General features: G+C 47.3%; 1 protein-coding gene across 1 annotated transcript in view; it reads left to right on the plus strand.

The window, feature by feature from the left end:
- Positions 1-826: 826 nt before the first annotated feature.
- The window catches only part of LOC146817547 (uncharacterized), a 39871-nt gene continuing 20184 nt past the window's right edge, over positions 827-20513 (plus strand). The window contains exons 1-2 of the mRNA XM_085609211.1: positions 827-922; positions 12877-12930. The gene's annotated coding sequence lies outside the window, so the exon portion shown is untranslated. The remainder of the gene's footprint in view (positions 923-12876; positions 12931-20513) is intronic.

Genomic DNA, 20513 nt, shown 5'->3' on the forward strand with positions numbered 1-20513 from the left:
AGACCACCAATGGTCCCTAAATATTTAGTGAATGCCCTGTACCACACTTTCCATTCCACTGGCGGATCCCCTGGAAGCTGAAGAAACGGAGCAGGTGCTTGTACACTCTGCATGGTAAATAGAAGTAATTACCAATACTTGGAGTGAAAGACTACCTATAACTCTTCCCAACCTAATGTTACAGAAAACCTTTCCCTTCTTTTGATAAACCAAAATTTGTAGAAATTTCCCTATATGTTCTAAATATGAAGAAGCATATGGCCACTTTTCCACAATAGTCAGACTAAAGGACAAGAAAAGCAAAAAAACTACTATTTTGTTCCACTAGATGGCACTCTAACCTTACAATTATATCAGCTGGAATGGAAACACTCGTTATTTAACTTAACTGCCACAAAATAAACACGTAACTGTCAAAAGTACTTGGACAAGTTCTCGATGTCCAATGAGCAATTATAGAAGATTAGCCAAAAAGGACTGTGCTCAGCCTCAAAACATCGGGTGGAATCCCCAACCAGGAACTGAATCAGCGTGACAGACTTCACAACCACAACCTTGCTGAAACTGACGTTTGTCACTGTGATAGCCGATAACACTCCCACGTAGACGATCACGCCCCCGACTTCATCAGCTTCCTGATATGAAGACGAACGCCGCCGGGGTGACGCTGACGCTCAGGCTTCCAGAATCACCAATACCCCTTGGACATTCCACAGCGTCATCAGAGATAGAAAAGCCTCACTGGGGAAGGAGCTCCGTCTGCCAACGATCACCACAGGCCTCTCTGCTGGAATTCCGAAACCGAGAAACACTTGATCATCGACCGAAGACCAGCGCGATGACTCGCCACCCACTACACAGCTGGCAACAACAGAACATCAAGATCCTCCAAATCGGGCGCCTCTGCATCAGAGTCCAGCCGGTAGGACGACGTTCCTCTGTTTTTCCTCCTTTAAACACCGAAGTTCATTGGCAAAAAGATGCTGGTGGCAATTCTTCTTTTTTCCCACACCAGCTTATCACGAGTGTTGATTTGTCCTTGAACTCTGCCAAATAATGTTCTTTGTAGCCATAAAAAGGGTAACGTTCCTCTTTTTCCCCCCCAAAAAAATGCTTTTACTCCATCCAGTTTTAACTCCTTCACGCATGGGTTTTTAGATGAGCGATGAATCCCATCCTCGTCGCCAATTGAAGTGACCACAAACACGAGTTGATGTAGAGGAGTAGGGTTTATTACCGCTCATCTAACCAGCTTCCAGGGAATGACAACAGATAACATTCCACAGTTTGAACATATACATTCCATCCCCAAGCCAATGTCGGAACCCTCAATCTGTGATGACATAGCTACTCAGGATACTACAGTTACCTTAGAGGCTGTCTTTGACTTCTAGATTGCTCCACTCAGGAGACACCCTTGCAATGATCCAGCTGTCTGTGTTCATGCTTTGATCATTACCTCTGGTTTGAGATTTACTGGCTAAGGAAAGTCCCTTTTTTCAGCCTCAGGCTTTACTTGTGTCATCCTTGCCCATCTTCTCACCAATGTCACTGGCAGCCCTAAAAAAAATTGGCAGATACTGTGTCTTGGGCCACACTTCCATTACAGAACCTAGATATTAAGTGGCTGGAGTAAAACACCTTTCCCCTTCTCACTTGTCTTGCCTTAAGTCTCTCTTCATCCAGCTCTCGATTGTTGCTGAAAGAGTTCATGTTACTGAGCAAGATGTTCATGTACACATTTCTTACTGCAGGAATTACACAAAAGATAAATGCACAACTCAATCAGGTACTGGAACCAAGCTAGACCCGACTGACAAGTCCCAATCAGAGTGAAACCAGTCTTGGGGTGCTTGTGCTCCGATTCAAGGAGAGCCTGGCTTTGCAGTTTGGGCTGGACTGTTGCTACTGGAGCAGGGTCCAAACTGAGGTGGCCTGATGGGCAAAGGAACAATGGTGTGTAAGACTACCCCTATCGATTGCCAGTGGTTAGAATTATTGCAAGTATTTCTTCCATCACCTTTTGTATGTTTGATGTACCTCTTCATCCAGCAGGCAGCTTGACTACCAGACAGTTCCATTTGCTTTTGGATAGCTACATTCTCTAGCATGTTCCTGTTCAATCACAGCCCAGGATGTGGGCTAATCACAAGGCTCTGGGTGCCTCAACGGCACTCTACAGGTCCGTCCCAAGCTGTCTCACTCTATGCATGGTGTTTAGTCAAGATTGGTTTGGGCACTGCTGTTCCTGGGAGGGCATCTCTAACTTGTGCTTGAGCTGTATAGCTGCAGCCATTTTGGAACCTCAGTGCTAAGGGGCTGTTGGTCTCCTATAGGGTTCGTCTGACCCCCTTTCTGCACAGATAGGGCCTTATTTATGAGAAGTGATGCATCGCTGCATGAAAACAGCGATGCGTCACTTCTCAGTGCACCCTCCTCGCGTTATGATGGATGTGTCACATTTTCTGTATGATGCATCATATAGCACGGAGTTACAGATACGTCAGTATTTCTGACGTATCTGTAGGCTCAAAAGTGACGCATTGCTGGGGTGTGTCTGAAAACAGACGCAACTCCAGCAATGTGTCCTTTCACACGGAGCAAGCCCCATGTAAAAAGGGCCTGCGTCAGTCTTACGCCTGCTGTGAGACAGGCGTAAGATATTGGCGCAATGGTGTCCTAGAAGTGGCGCACAACTTCTACGAGGATTTTTGCAGGGGAACACCCACCCTGCATACATTATACCTGGCGCAGGGGTTTACAAAGTGATTATGCGTCACTTTGTTAATATGGTGCAACATGGCACATTTTTACGCCGCAGGTGCGTCACAAAATGTGATGCAATGGCGGCGTAAAAGTGATGCAAGACCTCATAAATAAGGCCCATAGTATTTTATTCTTATAAGGCATTCCCTTTGCTAGTCCTGTAGTCCTAAGGCCTCATATTAATTCCCTCATTATTGCTATATGAAGAGAAGAATAAGTAATTTAGATTTAGTACCTTTTTTGATGAGCTCTATCTTTATGCAGTTTACTCATCTACCAATGTCCCCTGGTGCAAGTCAAGACCTAACTACAGATCAGTCACCGTACAATGCTAGAACTCTGGTTGTGGTGGCAAATGAGAATTGTCCTGAGTTAGTCCCGGGTCTCATAAAGGCATTGACCATCACGTCACTTTGGGCTTATTTACCTCTATCACATAGAAAAGCGAGAAATTTTGTAATCGGAAGGAAACTTTACCAAACCACTTATAAAATCCTTTGTAAACCTTAGCATTAGGCAAATAAGAGGGAGAAGAGTAATCTGCAGGGTTTTTATCAGAACATGCACTGCAAGAGGTAAGGTCACTTGTTCGAATGAAGACTGCTTACATCAGATTACTTATATAGAAAGCCTTTCACAGCAATAAATCAAAACATATAGGATCTGAAAAGAGAAAGCCAGAAAGTAGTGGGGAGCATCCTACACAACTAAACCCTCATCACTTCACTTCAATTCAAGACAATTGTGCCAAGTAAATGAGTACACAGAGGCCCAAGTTTCTGCTTAGTAGACATCTAAAATGAGCATATTGCTTAAAGGCGTGAAGAAGCATCTGTAGTCCTCATAGGACGCATCACGAAGCCTTTGGGTGTATTTTATGCTAGTTCATAACCCATCACACTACAGGGCACTCTCTAGCAAGGACTCATCTGTTTGGAGACCTTACATTTGGCCCACAAGAAGAACCTATAATACTGCTTCTTCACACCAAATCTATAAGAGGAAATTACATAGTATGTCTTGTATGTAGTCTAATGAGCTAAATCTCTCCTCGCCATTAGATAGATGAGGAGACATGAAAAGCTAGAAGCTGGAAACTTTTACTACAATGAAGCTAAGGCCTCTCAATAGGAAGAAAAACGGGTTTATCTCTCAATAACTTTGTCATGAAAGGAGGATCTTCACAAAGAGCGTGTAGCTCCACCTCACTACTGGCAGATGGAACTGAAACCCTGATCATAGTCTTAATACTCAACAGTGTCCGTGACCAGGAATGAAGAACCTCAAAGGAAGTTCGCATCAAGAAGCTCGGCACTCGATTAGGATCCACTGAGATAGAATGAACAGTGGAAATATGATCGCTAAACGTTTTAGAAACATAGTAACCAAGAGTACTTGAAGCAGTGATTCTATTTCTGGAGAAAAAAGTGAAAAGAACTGCAAGATCCCAGTTTACCGTTCAAGTATGCCAAGAAGGTCCACCCTAATGCCGGCAGTGGATGCCATATTGACAGGGATATCAGCTTAGGCAATTGCCCCAATCTTGATGTGAGCTGTGAATGAGCTCCCTTCCTGTCAAAACCCCTGTCAGAAGTGAAGAACTTTCATTAAGAGTATATTTGAAAATCCTTCGGTCGCAAGCCAGAGGGTCAAGGCAGTGTCCAGTGAAAACAAGTTTGCTATGTCAAACAAACTACTATACAGATGTTCAGAAATTGACCCAACTCATTTATAATTTACACAATTTAAATAAAATGATAACGCTTTAATAATAAAAATGAAAATTTAGAAAAATGTATACAACCATTAAAAGCAACATAGAAATATCTTTTCACCCCAGAAACGAAATAACGAAGGGTGAGTGGGGTAAAATAGCACTTGGTCCACAGTGACACAGTCAAGAATGCATTTATCAGAATTGCTACCCTGATAGCAGGAAGAATTCCTCCGGAGCTTATCAAATTCTAGCCAAATGGACATTATTGACTCACCCACTGGTGAGGCACAAGGCCTGTGCTGCAGGGGGAGCAGGTCCTTGACCCAGTTCTCCCCTGTGCCAGCTGCACTGCCAGCCAAACATTTCTCTGCTCATTCCTTAATCCTTCAAGGTTCAGCCCTACCCTATTAAACACCTAAATGACTCCCTTGGCCAATGTCGTCAGATCGCCTGAACTGAACATCATGTCCTACAATGACAATACCCAGCACATCCTCTTGCTATGAGAAATCTCCTCCACCGCACTGACCAGCTTCCATAGGTGCATGACTAGCATCGCCAACTGGATGGGAGACAACTGCCTAAAACTTAACAGACATGACAGAAGTGCTGATCTTCATGAACAACACCTCCCCATGGAACAACGCCTAGGAGCCTTCCGAACTAGAACCCTCACACACTCTTACCACCCAAGCCTGCAACCTTGGCATCATTCTGGACAGTAGGCTCACCATTTAAAGACAGATCAACTCTGTTTCATCCTCCTGCTTCCTTACCCTTCACATACTCTGCAAGATCTTAAAGTGGCTCCCCACCGACAACAGATGGACCGTCACACAAACCCTTGTCACCAGCCGACTGGACTACGGCAACACACTCTACATAGGAATCACCTCACACCTCCTCAAGAGGCTGCAAACAATACAGACGTCAGCGGCCAGACTCATGCTAGACCTCCCTAAAAGGAGCCACATCACCCTCTACCTCAAGAAGCTCCACTGGCTCCCCATTCAGGAGAGATGCCAGTTCAAGATGTTGATCCACACCTTCAAAGCCCTCCACTGCCAGGGATTAGCTTACATCAACCACCAACTGAGCTCCACCTCCTCCAGACCTGCACTCCGCCTTCCTATGCCTCACCCACACCCCCACATCCATCACAGTAACAGTGGAGGATGCTCCTTCTCCTACCTCGCTGCGAAGTCCTGGAACGACCTCTCTCTTCACCTCCGGACCTCATCCTCTCTGTGGGAAGTCAGAAAAGGACTCAAGACTTGGCGGTTCAACTGAGCCTCCCTGCTGCAGTGCTCTTAGCACCTGGATACCCGCATGGGTGATTAGCTGCGCCCTACAAATCCAGACTGATCGATTGATTGACTGACTGACTGACTGATCTCACTTGCTCTCTCTTCCACCGTTATTCCTGTCTCTCACCAAACCCCTCTCCTGATTGCTGCTCTCTCAGCTAGTTCCACCCACTACCGCCCAGCATCCCTCCCACATTCCAGCACCTACTTAATGGAGGTCACAGCGCAGCCGCACTGCCAGCATGCTGAAGGCACACCAAGGACAAGCCCATCTGTGCCCATCGGGCCTGGACTGCACCTAGACCAGGATTCCTGGTCCTCAGCCCTCCCACAGATAGGACACTACCACCCTCCATGCCCTGGACACCGTACAACCCAGCAAAGCTGTTGCTGCACCGCATACTACTGTAGGACTGTTCTCATGCGCCAGATGCATCTTCTCCTGCACCAGCAAAACCACCGTCACATCACAAAACACCTCACTGATCTCTAGTCACACCACACCAGAAATGACACACCGACTCCACTGCCTACTACTCAACATACACTCCATGCGCAAGCATTCCACCCGAATATGGGACCTCATCACCACCTTCGCACCCGACATCATCTTCCTCACCTGGCTCCACCCCACATTTATCCTGGACATTGATACAGTGATTCCTGACGGATATAAAATCACTCACCAGGACTACACCAACAAGCCGGGAGGAGGAACAGCCATCATCCACAAAGAGACCATACAGTGTACCACCACCACTGACAACACCACCACCCCCATGGAACATCTCAACTTGAAGCTCCAAACTACGATAAAACAGCCATCAGAAGCACCCTCACATATAGACCCCCGGTCCCGTGCTCCATCTTCAGCAACTCCATTGCAGACTACATTGCACCACTTGCGCTGGACTCCAAGGTGTCACAATCCCCTCCTACAACCCCTGCATAGTGGTCAAGCGTGCATGGCTCATGTTGCATTATTCCTAATGTGCATGTTATGATATCATGACTAATGTTTCCCCAGCATCCTCATGACCGATGTTCCTACAGCACCCTCATAACTGATGTTCCTCTAACACCCCCATGACTGATGGTCCCCCAACACCCACACAACTGATGTTTCCACAGCGTCCTCATGACCGATGTTTCCCCCAGCAGCCTCTTGACTGATGCTCCCCAGCACTCTCAAGACTGATGCTTCCCCAGCACCCTCATGACCGATGCTTCCCTGGAACCCATAATTCCATTGTGCTTAAATCCCTGCAAGTGTTCCCCAAATTCCGTGAACCAATGAACTGCTCTCGCTGCTACTTGGTCCTTGGTGTGGTTTACCATTGAATCCCTGCAAGCTTTCCCCAAAATCTCATGAGCCAGTGGCAAGCCTTGCTGTCGCTGTTACTGGGGCCTTGGTGTTGTTTTCCATTATGCACGTTCAAGGGAAAACAATATATTTGTTTCCTGTTTTGTTCCGATCAACAAGTTGCACCTGCCCATTCTGTAAGGACAAAGAGAGTGTACAAGCCTGTGTTTTCTCGAAGGTTCGAGAACCATCCAGATGGATATGTGTTTCACGTGCCACACGTGATCTAGCCAAATCCACTGAGCCTTTGAGAGGGTATATAAACCCTGCTTAAACCCAAATCGTGGCTTGGCCTCACTCCCTGCGCAACAAGCTTCACCCTTCCCACTCACCTAAAGAATCCTGTCAGAACAGAGAAACCCTCCAGTCTCCTTCAAGTCCATCCAAACCTTTGGTTCCCATGGCACCAGCTCCCTTAACATCTTCCTTCTCGCTCCCTTCTGCACAGCTACTCTGGACCCCATGGCTCCCTGAGTTAATGCCTTGAGATCTTCTTCGAACTTCAGTCAAGTGAAAGAATTAGGCTAAGTACTTGAAATTAGGTTAGTGCACACTAAACCTTCTATAGTAGTAAACAGAACTGAATGGCCTTTTCTTCAAAGACTGTAGACTTTTCCTCCATGTCCTCTCTGTGATTTACTCTAGGAGATCTGTGTGTTTATATTCCGACCCTTTCTGCAACCTTTGCGCTAAAACTGTATCAAGCAAGGATTAAAGACTTGAGTTTCGTTTTTGTCTCTGATGGACAGCAGTGCCAAGAGAAAGCACTTCCGAGTCCTTGAACAATGCATAAACCTTGTACCTCACCCTGTGTTCCGAGTGCATCCCTCGGAGTGCAAGTAACTCCAACCTTTGCTCCCAGCGTATCCTTGAGAGTGCAAATAACTCCAGCCTTTGCTCAGAGTATATGCTTGGGAGTGCAAGTAACTCCAGTCTTTGCTTGAAGTGTGTCCTTGGGAGTGCAAGTAACTCCAACTTGTGTTTGGTGGTATCCTTTGGAGTGCAAGTAACTCCAACCTTTATTCCAAGTTCATCCCCGGGAGTGCCAATAACTCCAATCTGTATTTCAAGTTTATCCCTAGGAGTGCCATACTTCAATCTGTGATTTTGGTTATTCTCCTCTCATGCTGAGCTGCTGATGAAATTTGTAATTTTATGTCACTGAAGTTAACGCATGTTCATTGTGCGTAGAGACCTGTTAGTGTGCTGATGGGAACTGTCTCTTCTTGTTATCTTCAGTGCATTGCATCACCGCAAGCCAGAGGTACTGGTCCAGAGCAAATCTACCTCATAAACGCAGAAGGTCTCAGAAGTGACAAATCCAGTTATGCAGTTTTGCCTTTTCCACTGAGCAGATCCAGTACAGCAAGTCTCTCTTTTCTTATTTCATCCCAACCCTGCTTCCCCACAAGGGATGGTGTGAGATCTAACGTTTCGGTTCCTTGACTTGCATTGTCCTCGGGAGGGATAGGAGGTTCAGCATCTGCTCTAGTGTTGTCTCCGCAGTTGGGATCAGGTGAGTACATGACACAAGGACTACATCTTCCTCGGCGACCAAAATTTCCACATTGTAGACCCAAATTACAACACCACCACACAACTTCTCAACAATATGAGCTGCTTTGAATTGACCCAGATCGTCCATGACCCTACACATACTGCAGGACACACGCTCAATCCCATCTTCACACCCAGCAACTGCATCAAATACAGCCATGTCACAAAACTCACATGGACCAATCTCTCCATTGTCCACTTCAGCTTCTCCAGCCACTGCACTGTCACCCCCAAGATGACCAGTGCCCCCCACTGGCGGTAGAACAAAATATCAGAGACTAGCTGGACAGATGCCCTTAACACCTCCAGCCCCACTACCACTTCCAACCTCGAGCCAGGAGTTAAGAACTTCAACGCCTGAATCACCAACTCCGCTGACAGCATTGTCCCTACCAACAGCAAAAACCAGTGAAAATCTTCCAAAAGGGGCCACTGGTACACCCAACAACTCAGAACAGCAAAACGGGAGAGCAAACATCTAAAAAGGAGATGGCGCACCATCAAGGACACCTCCGACAGGCAGCCTTCAAGAACTCCCTCAACCTCTACTACCACCTGCTGAGGGCAACAAAGAAGACAGCCCGAGCTGCACGCATCAAAACCAAAGTCAGGAACTTTTAAACATTGTTATGGAATTCCACATCTCAATTGCCAGCGAAAACATCACAATCTCACACGAACTGTGTGACAACCATGCCGACTTCTTCCATGATAAGATCGTAAACATTTACAGACACTTTGAACCCCAACCACACCTACGGACTTCCTCGACAGACCAGCCACCACAGCAGCCACAGACCCACAGACTGACCACTTGGAACTTCCTCTTCGCCCAGGACACGACTTCCACCATGAAATTCACCTACTCAGGAGCTCCAACAGACCCATGACCACACCACATCTTCAATCTTGGAAGCCAAAACATTGGCCAGGAACTCATCATCCTGCTCAACACCTCCATCACCACAGCAACATTTCACAATGCCTGGAAACACCAAAGCTAAACCTCTACTCAAAAAACCCTCAGCCAATCTCCCTGCTCCCATTCCCAGTGAAGGTACTGGAAAAGATCATCAACCAGCAACTCATGACACACCTGAAGCTATACCAGCTACTCGACACCTCCCAATCCAGCTTCCGTAGCAATCACAGCACTGAGACAGCCCTGATAACAGCCACGCACAAACATCTAATTCCTCCTTGACCGAGGAGAAACAGCAGCGTTGATCATCCTCAATCTCTCTACAGCCTTTGACACCATATCCCACCACATGCTGATCGAAACATTCCACCACATTGGTATCCATGGGGACATGCTCAGATGGATCACCTTCTCCCTCACTGGAGAATCCAGAAGGTCAACCTCCCACCTTTCGCCTCCAAACCCAAGGACATCACCTGCGATGTACCCCAGGGCTCATCCCTCAGCCTCACGCTCTTCTACACTGGCCGACATCGTCAGATCCCACTGTCTGAACATCATTTCCTATGCAGATGACACCCAAATCATCCTCTCACTCACCAATGACCTCACCAGCACAAGAACCAACTTCCACAGATGCATGACAAGCATTGCCGACTGGATGAAGAACAAATGAACACAGACAAAACAGAAGTGCGAATCTTCAGCAACAACAGCAACACATGGACTGATTCCTGGAGGCCATTACACCTTACCATGCCAGAAACCTGGAATTCATCATTGACAACAAGCTCACCATGAAATCACGGATTAACGCTGTCTCCTCCACCTGCTTCTTCATTCTGCACATGCTACATAAGATTTTCAAGTGGCTACACCTGTACATGAGGCGCACCGTAACACAGGCCCTCATCACCAGCCGAATGGACTATGGCAACGCTCTCTGCATAGGAGTCGCCGTACACCTCCTACAGAGACTTCAGATCATACAGAACTCCGCACCCAGACTCATGCTCGACCTTCGTCAACGTACCACCATCACACCCCACCTCAGGCAACTCCACTGGCTCCCTGTACAGAAGAGGTGTCAATTCAAGCTGCTGGTCCACCCACACAAGGCTCTACACAATCAAGGACCTGCCTATGTTAACCATGACTGAACTTCCAGCAACCACAGAGAAGACTACGCGCCACCTCCCTTTCACTTACCCACACTCACGCATCTACAGAAGAAGTAAAGGTTGCTCCTTCTCCCACATAGCAGCGAAGACCTGGAACAGTCTGCCCAGGCAACTCCACACCATAACCTCACATCAGGAACTCAGAAGGTCCCTCAAATCCTGGCTGTTGGAATGAGCCTCCAGGGCCTGCTAGCGCCTGGATACCCTATCAGGTTATTAGCCGTGCTTTATAAATTCTGATTGAATGATTGAAATAGCCAATGATAAAAGACAGAGAAACAGTGACACTCCATGTCACTGTTTGTTCTATGTTGTAATAAGCCACCATTATTAGCACCTATACCATGCTGCAATGCAGTTTGAAGCCAGATATATTTGCTTTTCTGAGGCCCTCTCAGACCAGCTCGAGCATGCCAACACTACAAATGGAGAAGAATGGCAAGAGAAGCTTACGCTCATAATCCATCCATAAGTGATTATAACAAGGACTGGTACCAGGCATGAGGGAAATGCTACAAAGATGCAAGAAGAAGGCAGGATAGAGGAGCTATGGACAAAGACGAGGTAGCGGCCCTCAAAGCAGGCAGGAGAAAGCCAAAGAACTGGAGCTCAAACCGAGTGCTACAGAATACAGTACTTAGTCTGACATGCAGCAGAAAAATGCAGCTAATCACAATACATGACATTCTAAACACCCAATCACTTTTCAGTGCTCTGTCCTAAAATGAGGGTGATACCAGCAAAAGCCTTAAATCTGAAGGGGGTGACCCATTGCTCACCTCTGCATGCTGACATTGGGCTCATTCACATTCCAAATGAGTCCTGCTGCTGCGTTTTTTCTCGCCTGCTAACCAAGCCTGAAAGAAGTGTGCTTCTGTGATGATTTAGCACCCTTTCCTTCACATCTTAGGGGCATATTATCAAGACACGGCGTTAAAATTATTGCCGCTTTAGCGGCAGAAAACTGCAGCTAAAGCGGCGATAATGCCCTTGAGAATTCCCATAGAAGCCCATGTTCTGGTGTCAACATGGGCTTCTATGGGAATTCTCTACGGATGTCAGCACGTTTCATTTTTTCCATACCAGAAGTGCAGATCCACTAAGTAACTCACGTCGTTGTGTACAAAACTAGGGCCCTGAGAATGGAAGTAACCCTAACCCTAACAAAATCAGTCTGCAAATCGAGGAGGCTTGGGTGAGGTTGTAAGGAATCTACAGCTAGATAGAGTCTCTACCACATAATGCGTTACCGAAGGTAAGTAACTTGTTCATCTGATCGAGAATTCTAGCTGCAGATTCCTTATCTTTGAATTAGATACGCAAGCCATACCATTCTGGCAGTGGATTGCGGATGAATACCTTACACTAGGAAGTAGTGCAGGACTGAATGGGCAAAATGCCCGTCCCTGCGGACCTGACTGTCCAGGCAGTAGTGCTTGACAAACGTGTGCAAAGATGCCTATGTTGCTGCCTGTCAGATGGCCAGGTCTGGGACATCCCAAGCCAAGGCCGTAGTCACAGCCTTTCCCCAGGTGGAATGGGTCCTTAATCCCTCAGTGGGCTGCTTCTTGGCCAGGGCATAGCAGATCTTAACCTCTTCAATGCCCGTGACGAGCTGGTCTCGTCATGGGCCGCGGTCGCGCTGTGCCCATGACGAGACCAGCTCGTCATAAACCCCGCCCGCTAATACAACGGCCGGCACAGGGCGGGGAAAGGGGCGGGCACTGAAGGGGTTAATGTATAGAACGACCAAACGAAAGATGGTCCTTTTCTGCACTGCCCTCCCCTTCTTAGCTCCTACGTACCCCACAAAGAGTTGGTTGTCCTCCCGGAAGTCTGCTTATCTGCTTCTATGGATTGTCTAGTCAAGATTACTTGGACATTTATAATTCTGGGATCCTGTTTATTGCCTTTGACAGGGGCAAAGGATTTTGAGGCCTTAGACACTCATGTAGTGGGTGAGCAATTACATGGATGGGGGAGGCCTCATATGAAGTAAACCTTTTGTGTTTAACTCTTACGCCACAATCATGAGTCTCATTATGTTTTATTTTTTCTTGTAGGAATCACAGTGCCAGGGACACTGGGTCATCAGGCTATCAGACGTACCAATCCAGGTATTTCTGTATTCTCTTCCTCCCTTCCCTACCCTCCCCTCTCCTTTCCTTACCTCCTGTTATCCTTGAGCATATTCCACAGACACCTTGTCTTGTAGGTGCTGGGGACAGTTACTAGTGGCTATTAAGAAGACCATATTTGCTCCTACAGGGTCCAGGTTTCAGGTGAGTGGAGACTTGACGGGGATGATGGCGTATTCTGCTCCCCACTGAATGTCCATATGGTAGGAGGGCAAAAAAGGGGTTTGGAGGCTGCGGCTGCCGGGGGGTAGTGGAGTGGCTCAACTTCTCGTTACCTGTCCCACGTGGCCTGTATGAACCGCATCCTCGGTCCCAAAAAGATTGTGGGATTGGCTGGGCGTGGCAGTGGGGTGTAGGAAAGTGCCCCTTTGTGACATCGTCACCACCACTTTTTGCATGGGATCTGATGCAATTTTGACTGAAGTGCACTGGGATCCTGCTAACAGGTCTCCAATGCCAGCTTTCGTTCCCTAAAACAAAGTAACTGTGCAATTGTTCCCCAATTTGCACGACCCTTAGCAACCCTGTAAGTTCCTGATAGATGGTACCCCTGGCACTTGGAGCATGGGTATTAAAGAGGGACCCTAAGGGCTACAGCATGTATTGTGCCACCCTAACGGACCCATCACCAAACTCATGCAGACTGCCATTGCAGGCTGCGTGAAATGGTGCAGACAAAAGTGAAAACACAACATTGCACACACCCTGTGTGCCATGCCCAAATATGTAAGACACCCCTACAGCAGGCTTTAAAGCACCAAGGCAGGGTGCATTATATTTAGGCTTTCCTGTTTTCAGTTTCTATTTTTGGTAAATTCTGGTGGGGTTTTTTCAGTGTTTTCAAGTGATTTCAATACCTTAAAAAAACAGTGTTTATCAGTGATTACACATTTTCGCGCCATTAAATCCAGGTACAAAAAAATGAGAATAGCCGTCTAAGGCCAAGCAATCTAGCGTTTCCCAAGTTTCCTGAAAAGCAAGAATATCATAATTCCTGATTTTGTCCAACCAGATTTTATCTTTAAATTTGGTTCTAAGCCCAGCAATGTTCCAGCTCATAATTCTGCGGGCCCTAGCGCCTGCAGAGGACTGAGCTGACAAACCAAAAGCAGGGTGTGGTCCCTCTATGTCATTGGCTTGACTTGGCAAAAGTCAATCATTTTGGTCCATAAGAGATAGTGGCGCAAAGCGGTTAAACAGTTCTAAGGGCTGTGTAACAGGGTTGAGCATAAAGGGTTGATGACGGTGGACTGGTGCGTTGTTCCTTAAGTCTTGTCCCCATCTGGAGTGAAAATCCCAATTGGTATTCCACCCTGGGGCAGGAGTCCTTGGGATAGATACGTTCTGCTGTTCCCCATAAAAGAATTTCAAAGTAAGGGGGACCACGGTGCCTTGTCTTCGTTGGGGAGGAAAGATGTTTGCAAGGATGTTGGGAAGAACGTATTGATTTGAAAAGCTCACAGCCACACAGTCACCTTTAAATTTTTTGGGCCGATTTCCCAGCCAGGGAACCCTAGTTGCTGATTTAATTACACTTACTAGATGATGCTGTCCCCCTGGAGCTAGCCGCATATTACTAGTTAGCCAATGTAGGGCTTTGCTACACAGTGAATTAGAACTTTACACCGTGCCTCTTTCCAGCATTTGCGAGGACTAAAACCACAGGTGTGGCTTCAACAATAAATTGCAGAGGATCCGTAGTGAAAGTTTGGGCTTGAACTTGTGTTTGCACTCGGGGAATATTAGCCGAAGAGGTTGGGTTTGTTGGAGGACATGGTAGCGTAGAGCCCTCAATAATAGCAGTCAAAGTTGATGGCGATGGGTTCTCCCCAAGCAGTTCAGTTCCTTCTCCAACACCCAAATCGCTTCCGGCGACAACTCCCTTAGAATTATTGCCCAAAAGAGTAACTAACGTAGTTATATTTTCAATGCCACTTGCAACTGTATTTTGGTGACCACCCAGCTTCTTAACCTCTGCTTGCAATTTATCAATCTTGGATATGAGAGGTTTAACAATGATGTTGATTTTAGTCTCAATAAGATCTGCAATTTTATCGAGAAGGACTTCTTCAATAGAACAGATAGGATGATCCTCAGCGTGAGTCATTTGTATGCATTTTGGGGTATTAGCCCTCTTCCGTTTTGTCCCTGAGCGTAAACCACCCCGCTTTAGAGGAATCTTTGTACATTGTCGCTTAGGTCTGACTGCATGACCTATAGAAGATTGGTCAAGAACAGAGACCTGAGACTGTGTGTCTTGATCAGAATCAATATCATTGTAGTTATCTGCATTGCCCTCAACGGGCAAGCCCTCAGAAGCCGGGGTTACGTTGTCCGGAGTGTCAGGTATGACTTGGGAAGCAATGTCAGCAATCGTGGCTGTACTGTAAACATCTTGCGTGATAATTTCATCAGTCATAGTAATGACAAGTCTAGGTGGAGACGGACAAAGCAAATCAGGAGATTGGCTCAGCCCCAATGACTCCCTCCTTTGCATATTAATCTTCTGTATGGTCTGAACAAGATAATTGTTAATCTTGTTTTGTTGAGCTCCAACAAGTTTTTTAGGCATGGCTTATAATATAACAAATATTAGGGAAGAACGCATGAACAACAGTACGTAAGATCTTATATAGGCTAGGCTTACTTGAGGAATGATATCAGAGATGAATCCTGTAGCATTTCTGGCCCTGCCCCTGCCTCCTCCTGCCGATGAGGGCCGTAGAGGGCCCGCCCTTTGTCCGGGCTTCGTCCGGCGCCCGCCCGCGCGCGTCCCGTGGCGCGGAAGGAGCGGCGTTCTTTTAAGCGCTTCCGGGCGCTTGGGTGACGTGTGTGGGACGCTAGGGCGCCTGGGAAATGTAGTCTGCCCACACCGGGGCGATGCAGTGACGGCAGCAATGGCCAAGGAACCGCCGCGGAGCACCAGCAGCACCAGCAGGACTCAGGTGAGTAAAAATTCGCTCCCCCTTCGCGTTTTTCCAGCCTTCCCGCTCCACCAGAGGAGCGGCGTTCTTTTAAGCGCTTCCGGGCGCTTGGGTGACGTGTGTGGGACGCTAGGGCGCCTGGGAAATGTAGTCTGCCCACACCGGGGCGATGCAGTGACGGCAGCAATGGCCAAGGAACCGCCGCGGAGCACCAGCAGCACCAGCAGGACTCAGGTGAGTAAAAATTCGCTCCCCCTTCGCGTTTTTCCAGCCTTCCCCACACAAAGCACAAAATGATAAATATTTGCGTTTTAGTTCCTGTGCATAAGAAAACAGTGCAACAGAATGGACTAAAAAGTCAATAGCATTCCTCATTAACTCTGAAGATTGTAAAGATGCTTTCAGCATACCATCTAACGAGTGGCAAGGATCTCTTACAGGCAAGCCCTTCAGCTCAGATATCGATTTTGACAGGTCATCACACAACTTTTTTATAAACATAGCTGAATCATTGCAAATACAAACAATTTCACTCCAATCTTTGTTGAACTTGGAAAGAGCCTTTTTTTGCAGAGCATTCCAAGTGACACTGCATTCCATGTTTTCCAAAAGTCTGGTGCCATGTTTAACCACAATCCAGATGCTTTGTGATAGCGCTCTTTTCACATATACTTGTCACTATACCTTGCACTGAATGTTTAAAGCTTGAGGTGTTGGCAATTCGCCTACTATCAATACTGACTCACTAGAAACTGGGGGCTGATGTATCAAGGGTTTTTACCCATTCTCTGTGGGTAAATGTGATGACACATATTAGAAAAGATTCTTATGATACCAGCCATTTTACCCATCAGTGAAAGAATCAAATGCAGCTAAAATATCAAATATTATTTTGATATTTCCGGATTCTCTACAGTTTATAAAATATTTAAACAATACCTAAAACATGCTTCCAAACCCTGCATCTTTAGACCAAAGACCACAAAACTGAAGAAAAAAAACAAAAGGAAGAAGAAACAATATTTTAGTGGCATCCCTAAGCAACAAAACTCAAGCAGAACAGTGTTAGCCCAGACTTTCTTACTGCTTCTTGTATAACAAAGTTACATTGTATTGGCCCCTTCAGGAAGAAAAAAATGACTCTATCACTCTGTCTTTCCTTTCTTTGAATAGCATTTAGTTTGTGGTTGTGCAGGTGTTTTTTCAGTGTTTATATGTTTTCACTGGTGAGGGTTATTTCTCTTTCAGTGGGGTTTTATCAGTTTTTGTAGGTTTAAACCTAAAACCGGACAGCCTAATTATATTACATGCGAGGACATATCTGCAAGAGCAGATATGCCTGTGTGCTGTCTAGTTCAATTGCTACATAGTACAAGTGAAGATGAAAGCCATCTTAACTATATGTATTGGGCACTGGTCAATACAAGTTCCCCAATGACATGATGGCTTCACTGAAACCGGTGGTGTTTGGTATCAAACACTTTCTTAAGAAATCCCTATTGATGCAAGTAGTGGATTTATCAAAACATGCACCCAAAGGGCAACATAGAGGTGCCCCCTGAAAACCTACCAGCCTCCCAGTTAGCTGGCTGACTGATATCATTCAGTTGCCACCACAGACAGGTGGCTTACCCCTGCAGGTGACAGCCCACACCCACTGAGGCCAGAAACAATACATGCTCCAGAGGTAGGTGTTCACACCTCCTTCAGCAGGATGGCTAGTGAGTCTGCATACCAAGGCCAGGAACTTCAAAGCACCTGCTGTCATTGATATGCAATCCCAGTTTCCCCCAGACCTAGGAGAAGCCACACCCTACCCGAGGCCTATTTGGCACCAGGACCGGTGGGACATTAGTTATGCTAGGAGGCGTGGTGCACTACCAGCCCAGTCACACCCCTAAGGTGGGCTGCTTGATGTGCCCCAAGAAAGAAGGGTTCCACCATTTTAATTTTAGTGGAACTAGGAATTCAGGGACAGGGTTATGCTCACTCCCCACAGGAAGTGGTCATATAGGGGGTGTAGTGGCACCAGGGGTAAGTAGCTTATTGACTACTACCCTACACTCCCCGTAACTCCCCTAAATTAAGTATTTAGGTGGCCCCCCTGACACCAGAAATCGAGAATCGACTGACTTAGGAAAGAAGAGAACATAGAAGAGCCGAAGAAGCAAGAACTGTGGACTGCTAGTGGATTTTGGCACCAACCCCTGCCTGCCTACCTGCTCCCGTCCCCGACTTGTCCTGCTTTCAGAAGCCTCGGATTGCCTCCTGCACTACGCCAAGCCATCAGCATCACCCTTGAAGTGGAGGAGCCACTTCACTGAAGCCTGCAGGCACCGACCGCGATGTCTGTTTAACAGTTCTGCTGTTCACCGGGTCCACTGATGCAGCAGCCACCCAGTAAGAGGTCACAATGCTCCAAGAGGTCAGATCCGTCCCCCCACCAAGTGAGAAGATGCCAGGACCAACCGGAGCCAACCTGCATCAATATCTGGGGTACCGTACCTCTTGCAGCAACAAAAACTTGTCTGAGTCTAATCTGGACTCCAATCCTGCAGAGACTGAGCAGCCAATGAGGGGCATCAGCATTGCAGAGTCCAGCATTGAGAGTGGCCCAGCTATCATGATTTGTTCCCGTTTGCAGGTCTAACCGAGGTCTGTGGGTGCATTTGACACTCGGGCACCAGCCAACCCAAACCCTCTGCACCTGAGCTCCCCCACCTGGGTCCATGACAACCAAAGGTGGTCTCCTGCTCCCAGGACCCCCACGTTGGAAGCTCCCTGACTTGTCCTCCTCTCTAGCCTGTTTCTAGGTGGCCCCCCTCTTTGTCTATGGTGTAGCGCACAAGGCTAGCAACCCATCTACCACCTCTGCACCTGGACACTCGAGGGAAGGTAACCCGAACTGCTGGTGGTAGTTTGGACCTTGGCCCCCTAGCACCTTAAGTCCTAAAAGGTACTCCTGAGAACGGTTTGCAAAGAACCATATGCAGTATATGTCCTTTTCGCCATTGGAAAGCATTACCGTGTAAAAATGCATTTGAGTGAACATTTTACTTACCTACTAACATTGCTTACCCAATAACAAAGTTCTTGGTGTTCAATATAGAAATACTTGTTATTTTTCAAAATTGACCTTGAGTTTCTTCTTCAGAGTGTGTCTCATTTATTGACTCTGTGTGTGTTCAACAAATGCATTAACACTACCCTCTGATACGCCCAAACTGCTTGCCCACACTACCACAAAAGTGAGCATTTGGGATTATTAATTTAAGCCCTCTAAACCAATAAGGGTCATCTGGACTTTCTACATAGTATAACTAGTTTTGGCATACCACATAAAAAGCTACCTTCCTACACTGAGTGTGTAGAGATCTGGTTGAAAGCCTCTTCCGTAGCTGCTGAAGGTGGATTAGGCTTGGCTAGAGGCCATGGAAAGTCCCAAGCACATGGCCGTAGCCCTGTGGTCCTTAAAGCGTTCTATTGCTGAGTCCCCCTTCTCTCCGAACAAATGAGAACCATCAAAGGGAATGTCCATGAGCGAAGCTTGGACATCCCTTGAAAAGCTAGTGGTTCTCATCTAGGCATGGTGCCTAAGGGCCACCGACAATTATATCGATCTGCCCAGTAATTCTGTTGTGTCCAGCCCACATCTCATGTTCACCGACCTCAGTGCCTGAATGTCAGAAGAGAACATTTGCTTCCCGAACGTATCCAGCCTTTAGATTCCCTGTCTGGTGGGGTGGAAGGGAATGCGCTGGGGTTGATTTTGGAGGTGGAGGCCCTGGATCACCAAGTTCTCTGGGTTGGAGTGCTGAGTGAGAAAACTGGGGTCCCCTGGGGCGAGGCGATGCCGGCAGGAAATTGCCCTATGCACAGGAGCCCCTGTGCAGTTCTTGGGCCAGACCCGAGTGGGAAGTCAGCAATTGCTTCATTGAATGGAAGTAATGGTTCAGTGAGAGTAACTCCACTTAGGGTAGCATAAGGTCCAGGACCTTAGCTACCCTGCGCACCACAATTGCGAATGAGGCACCCACTTCAATAGCCACGGTAGGGGAAGAGGCCAGGCCAGTATCTGGGGAGGTCTCCAGCCCACTGGCACCCACCAGATGCTCATAAAAGTTGTTCTCAGGATCTTATAATGTCTAATACCAATAAGAAAATGCAGACCCCTCCCAGTCATCACTCAATACAGGCCTGTCATATGTATAAGACACTGGCTCCGATATGTGGAGTCTGCCTCCGGTTGGCACCGGAGCTGACAGTGGATGATGCTCGTCCGGCTCCATATTGGAATCAGGGATAATGATGGGGGCAGCACAACTGCTGGGCGTTGGTGGGGCCGGGGGCATCGGTACTGGGGCGGGCACTGGGGAAGGTTGCGGTAGCTTGACCAGCACTGCTCCGGATCATTCAATGGCTCCTTGGGGCGTTGGTGGGGCCGGGGGCATCGGTACTGGGGCAGGCACTGGGGAAGGTTGCGGTAGCTTGACCAGCACTGCTCCGGATCATTCAATGGCTCCTTGGGGCCTGACTGGTGCCGAGGGCGAATCAGCTGACGGAAGCCCAGTAGGAGTATCTCCCAGACCAGTGGGGTTCAAAGGCGCTCCAAAGGGGTTGGTGCACCAAAAAATTAGG

Source organism: Triturus cristatus, chromosome 6, assembly GCF_964204655.1.
Source record: "Triturus cristatus chromosome 6, aTriCri1.1, whole genome shotgun sequence".
In the NCBI taxonomy this organism is placed as follows: Eukaryota; Metazoa; Chordata; class Amphibia; order Caudata; family Salamandridae; genus Triturus; species Triturus cristatus.